A 7,971-nucleotide genomic window follows, 5' to 3' on the forward strand; every position below is an offset into this window, starting at 1 on the left:
GTGTTGTTGTAATTGAAGTCTCTTGTCTGTCACCTCCTTTGGTTGTCCTTTTAACGCCTCTTATTGCTAGGTAAGCCTTCCATTTTCCAGTTCATCGATGTCTATTGTTCTTGCCTGCTAGCATTCTCTGTGCTGAGAATGAGGAATAAAAGAAGAATCAGTGTTACAGCCTTTGCACTGAACTGCTGATGTGCTGCAGCAGATTTCAAAGAGATAATGCACCTGCTTGAATTGGCTGCTCTTGCTAGACAAGTGGATCCCAAGTGCTGCTATAAGACACATTGTGTTGGTTTTATAAGAACAGATTGGTTATGATATGATTTCCAGCTAAGAGGAACTTTATTTGAAAGGAAGTCTTGAAGTCATAATATTGTGCTAACTCTTTATATAGGATTGTAGCACAGCTGCAGTCCTAATGTGTACAGCATTACTGGCAAGAAATGGGTGTATGTTGGGTACGGCCTGAGCTGCTGCTTTCTTCTCCCAGCAAACCCACAACCACTCTGGCCTTTTCTGAACTGTCCCTGGCTGTGCTGATGCCTGTTGTGTATGGATACTGCAGATGCACCATCTGCAGCAGTGTGGTGTGTTGGTTGGATGCGCAACCTAACGTGGATTGGCACAACCAGGTCCATCCACATCAATTGTATTCTCAGGGGCAATCTCATGGATGCCTTCCATAAGGTTCCCTGATGTCACCGCCTCTGCCAAGTCTGCATTTCAGAGAGAAAAGCGTGCAAATACTGCTGAAGGACTAAGATGAGCTCACAGATGGCCATGAGCTACTGACCGCTTTGCTGATCCCAGTGCAGATCCCTGTGCTGCCGTCATTCAGAGAAACTCCTTTGGTTGTCTACCCCTTATGCTTTGGATGTTTTCAGAGAAGCAGTAGTGCAATACTAAGGTTTAGTGATGAGGGTGTGTTTGAACTGTTTAGTATAAGTAATGAGCTCTTAGTCTTTAGAACATGAAGCTCCTGAAGGTAATGTGTTTCATGTTTATGAACGGTACCTTGTACTAACTCTTTTTGTGTTTAATAATATGACTTACTGCAGTGAGTCTCTTGTTGTCTTCCAAGGTTTTCAACAAAGCATGTATCCATTCTTGGTTATTTAAATAAAATTAATTTGTGAACTACAGCAGTGTAAATGGCTGAGGATTCTACGTCAGCGTCTCATAGAATCAGAATCAGAAGCATAGAACGGCTTGGGTTGGAAGGGACCTCAAGGATCATCAAGCTGCAACCCCCGGCCACATGCAGGGCCACCAACCTCCGCATTTAATACCAGACCAGGCTGCCCAGGGCCCCATCCAACCTGGTCTTGAACACCTCCAGGGACGGGGCATCCACAACCTCTCTGGGCAGCTGTTCCAGCACCTCACCACTCTGATAGTAAAGAACTTAAAGAACATCTGACCAACCTCAGTGCAGTATGAGCAGCCTGATGCCACAACCTGCGCAAACTCTTTGCATGGCAGTTAAAGTGTTCATTTCGTTTTGTTCTCGTAGTAAATTTTGCTGATAATTTTGGTTCAAAATTTATTTAACTGTAAAAACCTATCAATGAAGCATCGGCCCAAGATAGCTACTCTATGTAGCAATTTACTGTCTAAAAATTGGCCGCTTTCTCAGCACGCTTGAGCTCTTAGAATCATAGGATCATCAAGGTTGGAAGAGACCTCTAAGATCATCTAGTCCAACCATCCACCCATGACCTCCTTGCCCACTGGCCATGTCCACAGAACATGTCCCTCTTCAGATGTATCTGGTTGTTGTAAGATGCATTGCAGCAACTGCCTGTTCAGTCCTACTTCAATTTAGTAGCACCGCTCCCACTGTATTTTTCTTTCTTGGAACGATGAGCAACATTCCTATTTAGATATTAAGGAAAGGGCCCATCTTTAGTGTGTTCATCACTACATTCTTTCTAGAAACATTTACGTCCATCTGTCTTTTTAAAAATACATTAGGAAGTTAGAAGTTGAAATTTAAGTTTGCTTTCTGCCATCCTTTGAGTGTTCTCTCTACATCATTTTGACATCAAATAATTCTCCTGAAGTGGGAGAGTTGCTCACCAGCTCCTCTTTGTGCCTTCTGAAACCACTCAGTAGCTCTTAGCTTCCTGGGGTGTTTTAAAACTTCTTATCAGTCACTTCCAGAACAAAGGATGGATTTTAGGTACATGATTTGTTTCTCTTACTGAGAATGGTGAGTGGTTTTTCAGCAGGACTTCCTTCAGGAGTTTTGATGCCACGCATATGTCCAGGCCTGGAGTCTGATTTGAAAAGGCTGTGCCATAGGGCCAACTTAAGAAAGTTCGTAATTCCACTTTTAATGAATTTAGAGTGCATTCCCTTCAGTGAATTGTTGTCATCACTACACGAGTGTTTTCCTCACACCTAATCATCTCCTGGATTATTTAATCTTTTCTATTGTATGTATGAGCTTATTGTTCAATCGATGGCCAGCTCAGGGGATGATGAGTTATTCATCTAAGTGAAACAAAGAGAGCAATAAGCCTTTTTTTCCCTATGGATTTAGCATGGTATGAGGAAGAAAAATGTCCTGAACTGAATTGGTTCTAGACCAAGAGCACTATTACCAACCACAGTTCTTGCAGCCCATGTCTCAGCAGCCAGGCCTTACGGAGAGCATTGTATGGACAGTCACGATGAACAGTCTATCCTGGTATTCTTTCTGTCACAGTGATCAACAGTGGCTACCAACAGGACAACAGTAGGCATGGGCCAAGCAGCAGGAGGTGCACAGAACCACAGCGTCACAGAAGCACAGAACTGTAGTCTTTCAGCAGCCTTTCAGACCGAGGTCCAGTGAATGCTCTCACTGTAATTCCAGCCTTCTCTTAAAACAGACAAAGTGGGTTTCACTGCTGTCTGGAGAAAGACTCTGTTTCAGTGCCTGTTTTGTTCTCTTTTATGAACTCCGCAGGGCAGCTCAGTGCACAATGTGCTTAGACACACCAGCTGCCAAAGAGCACAATCAAACACGTCCAGAACTGAATGCAAACTAAAGGAAATTTAGAATTTAGACATGCAAAAGCACTGAATGCTTAGTATTTGTAGAGCTTTGTTTGTTTGATTGCTTGCTGTTACAGAAAATACAAGTTACCTAGTGATGGGATTTTGGCACTTTGGACATAGGAACTTCTGTCCAAGAGTGATGAGGTTTGATGGCAGTGAGAGTATTTGTAAGGTTGAGGCATGAGGTGGTCCCACAGTATCAGTACCCAAACCACAGCCTGGCTAAATCCAAATGCTTTTTTCTAATCCTTTAGTAGTATTCTGTGGTCAATTTACTGTTTGCTAGTGCAGGCCTGATTTGCTGCTGAATTTTTGAAGGGGACAGATGTAGGTAACAACAACCTCTGCACACTTGAGAGAAGAGAGAGGCAGAAGAATTGTATGACTTGTCAGCCTTGACAAACACTGTTTCATTAATATGCAGCAACCACAGGCAGAGGACTAAAGTAAGTCTTCAGAAAACAACCTAGTAAAGTCTGTCAGTGGAGGGCAGGGAAATATGTGTGGTGCCTAATGCCAAAAACAGCTGTAGGAAATGCTTCCCACAACTGCTGTTTCGTTTCAGATCAGCAGAACTTGCTTCATTCTTCTTGCATCTGCCTGAAAAGTCCTTCTCCTCTCATAGCAGCAACGCAGTACTTCATAGAATCATAGAATCACAGAATGGCCTGGGTTGAAAAGGACCATCTATATGTGGTACTAAGGAAGGTGGGTAGTGTGGCAGTATTGGTGAGGCAATATTGGTGGTAGGTGGATGGTTGGACTAGTTAATCTTGGAGGTCTTTTCCAATTTGGTAATTCTATGACTCTATGACATAAGATTGGGCATCTGGAGCAGCAAAGACAAAGTATTAACTCCCCCTGCCACCTCACCTCCATCTACCCACCCTGTTGTGCCCCTGGCAGGAGCATGAGCTGCCCTTCTGCTAGGCTTCAACAGCAGGGCTGTAGGGGAACACGTGTAAGAGTCTTGGCTTCATTCCCATGAGTATAACAAAGAAGATGGGTAAATAAGAGAGCAAATGACAAGAGCAAGTTATGAGTTGTCCAGAACCATACCCAGAGGGATTTTGAAAGTCTCCCTTCCTGAAGATCTTCCAAAGCCTGTTGGACATGGCACTGGGCACCCTGCTCTGGGTGTCCCTGCTGGAGCTGAGGTTGGACAAGATGGACACAGAGGTCCATCCGACCTCAGCCGTTCTGACTGTAAGTCGCAATGCACGGGGGGGCTTTGGGGAGGTGACAGCTTCCAAGGCTCGGACAAGTTCTTGCAGACAGGCCTCTGAGAGCTGTTTTAGTGATTCATGCCTCCATTGGCACAACCATCCCAGCTAGTGGCTAAGCTGCAGGCTACCAAACTGTCAGAAGAAGGGGCTGCTGTGCTTAGCCACCTGCCCTCAAAAGGTTGACGAAAAAAGCAGCTCTGAGTAACAGAGTCAGTCTCCTGGAGAACAGTAGTATCTGCTTTTCTGGGGCTTTATCTGTGTGTCAGAGACAGGTCAGTGTGTTTTGAGGGATCAGATATTCCTGAGACTCTTATGACATATTTCTACTAGCCAGGTGCTTAAAGTAGATACTTACTGCTTCTTCTAAGTCCATTACAGACTAACTTCAGCAGGAATACCTGCCAGTGGATTGTGTGGCCAGAGTGATGGCTGTGCTTGCAGTACCCAAATGAGCGCAGAAAACAGCATTGAAGCTTATCTGGTATGGCTCAGTGCAAATGCTTAAGGTCCTCAGTAAGTGAAGGATGGTGTGGCACAGAAATGTGGACAAGGGGATCAACCTTTGGGAAGTGCTTTGAGATCCTGAGATAAAAGTCACATCTGTGTTAGCTAGTAGTAGCTAGCTAGAGGCATTCATTAAAGATATTAGGAGGTGGTTTCTAATCACAGAAACACGAGATTTTCAAGTCTCTGGAAACTTGTGGTATTTTTTCTGTAAGAGAAGTGGAAGTAAAGACAGTTTGAAGATAGCACTTGATGCCTCTCTGAGATAATAGCATTAATGTTCCTCAGGCTCCAATTGCTGTTTTTAGCAGTCCTCTTCTGCTCTTCACCAATAGAGAGGAGAACACACGCACTTCCTGCACCAGGAAGGGCTGCCCTGCACTCAGACAGAATGTCAAAAGAAGCTGAAATTCATTTCATACAGGGGAAATCTGTAACGTTTTCCCTAGTCATGTTCTGGGGTCAAACTTTCCAGGGCAACCTGCTGTAGGGAACCTAATGTAGTGAGAAGGATGGACTCCATGATCTCCAGAGGTTCTTCCAACTCCTACAATTCTGTGATTCTGTGATTAAGAGTCTTGGCTTCCTTATACCTATCACAGAAAGAGGCTTTGTGAATATGCTGTGCTGTCAGCTTTGAAAAAGTCATAATCACATTCACTTGCATCAGTTCAGCTTAAATGCTTAGGAAGGTGGGGAATGTTCTGCCCTCAGAGCACCAATGCTGAGCAGCACCATGTCCTGCTGCAGTTGGAGCAGGAGGAAAATGAGAAGGTCCAGCAGTGGCACAGAATCTTGAGTAATTCTTGTATCACTTGGGATTGTGACAATAAAGTGCTGCCCTGAAGTCCCCATTCAGCAGACATTTCCCTTGATTGCCTTAAGGACAGAGAGGAGAGGGACAGAAGTAAGAATGAAAGCTGGAACGGGAAAACCTCACATGACATCAAGTGCAAGAAAGGCTTTATTCTCCCCAGAGAACTGTTCAGAATAACACAAGCTGCCAGACACCAGGCTGGCATCATCTTTGGTCCCTTTCAAGGTCTCTGCCTAATTCTATGTGAAGGAAATTAATAAAATACTGTTAGAAATAGTGAATTAGTACTTATGAATTCACAGATCTTAAGATAATTTTCATAGGCCAACTGTCCTGGAATATTTTTCAGGAGTTACAAGAAGACAGAAAAAGTATTGCCAGTAGGAATGATTTTGCTTTTGAATACAAATAGCAATCTTCAGAAATCATGAAAATTGCAGAGGCAACCACTCAAAGTTTTGGAGATCATAGAGTCACATAATCTTAAAATCACAGAATGGTTTGGGTTGGAACACAAAGCCCACCCAGCCCCAACCCCTGCCATGGGCTGGTGTTCCCCACCAGCTCAGGCTCCCAGCCTGGCCTTGAGCACCTCCAGGGATGCGGAACCACAGCTCTCAGGGCAGCTGTGCCAGGGCCTCACTGCCCTCTGAGTAAAGAATTCCTTCCTAACATCTAATCCAAATCTCCTCTCTTAGTCAAAAGCCATTCCCCTCGTCTCTATCACCATTACACTGTGTAAAAAGTCAGTCCCTCCTGCTTGTAAGCTCCTTTCAAGTACTGGAAGGCTGCAATGAAGTCTCCTCGCAGCCTTCTCTTTTCCAAGCTGCACAAGCCCTGTCTCCATAGGAGAGGTGCTCCAGGCTTTTGATCATCTTTGTGGCCCTCCTCTGGATGCGCTCCAACTGCTGCACATATTTCCTGTACTGGGGCACCAGGCCTGGCACAGTACTGCAGACGGGGCCTCTCAAGAGCTGAGTAGATGGGAACAATCCTTCTGTCTCCCCCTGCTGCCACCCCTCTGTTGACGCAGCCCAGAACACAGTTGACCTTCTGGGCTGCAAGCGCACGCTGCTGGTTCATGTCCAGTTTTTTGTCCACTAGAATCCCCAATTCTTTCTCTGTAGGGCTTCTCTCAGGGAGTTCTTCTCTCATATATCTGGGATTGCCCAACACAACCACAATACCTTCCTCAAAGCCTTGCTGAATCTTATGAGGTTCTCATGTTCTCACCTTTTGAGTCTGCCCAGGTCCCTCTGGACGTCGTCCCCTCCTTCTATTGTATCAACTGCACCACTCAGGTTGGTGTCATCAGCAAACTTGCTGAGGGAGCACTCCCTCCCTCCCACTGTGTATGTCATTGATAAAGATCCAACTCTAAGGATTGTATGATTCTTTGATTCTACACTGACGAGCACCACTCATGGCCACCCCCCACCCGGACATACAGCCATATAGCCATTGACGACACCCCTCTGGCTGTGACCATCCAACCAATTATTTATCCAGCAAATTGTCCAGCCTTCAAATCCATATCTCTCCAATTTAGAGATAAGATGTGGTACAAGACCATTTCACAAGTCCAGGTAGATGATATCAGTTGCCCTTCCTACCACCCAGAGATGCCAGCACTAACTTTACCTGTGTGACCTTAATTGATTCATTTTACAGATGCATTCTCTAGGTCCTATAATCATACAATAACAGAATGGTTTGAGTCATCCAATTCCAACCCCCTGCTATGTCCATGGCCCTTTCCAGCCTGGTCTTGCCCCTTGGCTGTGATTGATCTTGTAAGAAGCAGAGGGGTTTTCTTATAGACTTCTCCAAGGCTTGGTGGATGTGGTGGACCGCAAACTGACACTGCACAAGTGTGGATTAAAACAGCTTTAAAAATGAGTCTGTAGAGACTTATAGTGCAAATATGGAGATGGATATGGGATGATGTAGGAATGAACATGTTTGAAAGCTCCAAAGGAAATAGAGCCAGACTTTAAAGAAAGATCTCTACGGATAACCAAAGACATGACTGACAACAGTCAGAGCTCTTACCTTGGAGCAGAGACATGGCTCCAGCACAGGGTAGCTGCCAGGGAAGACCAGTGTTCAGATGGCCACAGGACCACAGCAGAATGGCCATAGGGTCATAGCATGTCACATGTAGCATTTCTCCTCCTTCACCCCAACAGGAGGACATTTGGTAACTAGAAAAATACTGAAAACAAGGGAAGAAAGCAGGTGTGGCTTTGCATGAGTTAGGAAATCTAGTTCTTGTCAACCAAAAGGCACCCAAGAAGTATAGCAAGGAGCCTGTAGGCAGCATCTCTGGAGCAATGTGCCACAGGAGAGAGCCTGGCCAGGTCACCTGAACATAGCACTTGG

This window comes from Tetrao urogallus, assembly GCF_951394365.1.
Source record: "Tetrao urogallus genome assembly, chromosome: 1".
Classification (NCBI taxonomy): domain Eukaryota; kingdom Metazoa; phylum Chordata; class Aves; order Galliformes; family Phasianidae; genus Tetrao; species Tetrao urogallus.